Genomic DNA, 2,436 nt, shown 5'->3' on the forward strand with positions numbered 1-2,436 from the left:
AATTTATGACCCCCGGTCTTAAGAAGTACCTAAAAATATGCCCTGAAACGAACAATATACTCAATGGCAAAATGTTTTCTTGAAAAAAAAGTTAAAGAAATTTGATTAAATTTGAAGAATTAAAAGAAAACTAAGCAATGAAATTAAAACAAAATCTAAAAATGTGCACTTATTCTTAAATTTGAGTTATTTTACGTTTATATGCACTAAGTATAAAAAGTGCTAAATGCATTTGCATATAATCTGGGCTCTAGTAGTTGCAGTTCATCCAAACTTCCTTATCTATGATGTGTAAATGAGAAGTATATGACGTATTGAATTAGTTAAAACTGCTATCACCTCAAATGCAACAATTCTGAAGCAACCTTTCCATATTTCACCATTTTTCGAATCTTTCAGCCATTAGATGTGGCAGTTTTTCGTTGCACCTCAATTCATCTTCTTCAGAATGTTTCCTTTTTTTTTTGCTGCATTCGTGTTTCTCTTTTAACCATATGTATTGTTTTCAAAAGATGTTTGTTTCTGGTGGTATATTTTTTATAGTTTTTTCAGGATTTTTGCATTTAACATATTTAACATATTGAAAGACTATTTATCATTTGAGGTATGCAAAAAAAAATTCTTGTGGGGAGGAAAGAAAGGTATCTACTTAAACTCACTCTCTTATAGCTTCTCTGGGGCTTGTGAAAGTGGGAAAAATGTTTTTGCCCCACACTTGCCCCAATTCAAGGGGTAAGTGTGGCATACCAACTAATTTTTCTAAAAAAATTAATAAAATCAGTCAAAAGTATGACACATTTGTCGCAAATTGAATTAAAAATTATTTGTCAACAATTTTATGGGCAAAATAATAAAAACAAATTGTTTCGTAACTCTATGAGTTTACCCACAGAATTGCCTTTATGTCAAACTTCAATTTTTTGTGCCACACTTGCCATAACATGTTGATCCTACATGTTATCATCAGGGCTAGGATTTTTATGAACTAAAAACTGACACAATATGCTCCGTAAAAAAATACATTTATGCCCTAAAAATCTAAAATACGCCTTTGTAAATAGACTGGCCATATTTCCTCGAGTAAATTACGAGAAATCGTCAATCATTGTCAAAAGCATAGAAATAAAATTGCCAATTGTTGCTAGGATCGCCGGAAAATCGCTAACCATTGCCAAAAACGATGCCAAAGGTAAGTAAAATTGCTAATTATTGTAATATACAAGATTCATCGAAAGACTGGTTATTTGTGGAGATGATGATTACAAGGAAGAAAATTCATCTCTGCCCCCACGGGGATTTGAACCCAGTTGGTAGAGCACTCGTCCGGAAACGGACGTGCGCTCTACCGATATGGAAACAGAATATTTCAACCTTGGAGCGTATATATATATTCATTCCGTCTGTTTCCATAGCTTAGTTGGAAGAGCACTCGTCCGCCAAACGAGATACCGGGGTTCGAGTCCCCGTGGGGCAGAGATGAATTTTCTTCATTGAAATCATTATTTCCACAAATCACCAGTCTTTCGATGAATCTTGTATTAACAAGAGTGTAGAGGATATTTTTATATATGTATTGCTAGAATGCTTGAAAAAAGTCAATGTGGGAAATGAAGCCAGTGAGCTTGGAGAAGAAATTTCCCTCTTTGTTTTGCTGAGATATGCAAAATAATGGTCAAAGGTATGAAAATATGCCTTAAATTCTGAAAACCGTGAGAAATGCCTTAAAATTCCTGAAGATCATGAAAAAAGGCTCTATCGTGTAAAAGTAGCGAAATTCGCAAAATCATAAGCAAACATGCAAAGTCATAAAAATCTGAGCCCTAGTTATCACCATGCTACCTTTCAAACACATATTGCTCCTGAAGTTTGTCTTTCCTTTCGCATAGGTTATTTTTTCCCCACATCGTTTGGCAAGTTGCCAATTTGGCTAAAATAATAACTGAAGAAAAATTAAAACGTTTTTTCATTCGTAAAAAATTTAAACTAAGAATGGATTGGATGGAATAATTTGCAGATGAAACTAATTTTTGATGCGTTACATGTGGCCGAGAACGCGACCAGGTAAACAGTAAATTATGTTTCGAAAATGAGAGGGGAATGCAATGCTCAGGGTAAACGTTCAGAGACTAAATTGCCCGTGTTTTACCATATTACTTATGTACGACTTTTTAAGGGTCGTTTTACTGGTACGGCTTATACACCGGAGTGACACCCGTAATGCGGCCCGCAACGCTGCAGCTGACCGTTATGATGGCCTTCGAACAGAAAAAAAATTAGTCACTCCTGCTTTGGACAAACAAATATGCATCCGGTAAATTCATTGTTACGAAAACGATGTCCAAGGCCATGTATTACTTTCAAAATAATCTTTCGGTCAATTTTTTATTTCGAAATAACAATCAATAGTCGGATAGGCTTGAAAAAAAATTAAGCGAT

The 2,436-nt window shown here is 34.6% G+C and overlaps 1 non-coding gene across 1 annotated transcript; it reads left to right on the forward strand.

Moving 5' to 3' along the window:
- The first annotated feature begins 1,401 nt into the window (after nucleotides 1-1,401).
- TRNAG-GCC (transfer RNA glycine (anticodon GCC)) lies at nucleotides 1,402-1,474 on the forward strand. The gene has a single exon. It is a non-coding gene; the product is annotated as a tRNA-Gly (tRNA).
- The last annotated feature ends 962 nt before the right edge of the window (nucleotides 1,475-2,436 follow it).

Source organism: Pholcus phalangioides, unplaced genomic scaffold (assembly GCF_987345545.1).
Source record: "Pholcus phalangioides strain wild (caught in Gottingen) unplaced genomic scaffold, Ppha-v1.0 ptg000004l_1, whole genome shotgun sequence".
Classification (NCBI taxonomy): domain Eukaryota; kingdom Metazoa; phylum Arthropoda; class Arachnida; order Araneae; family Pholcidae; genus Pholcus; species Pholcus phalangioides.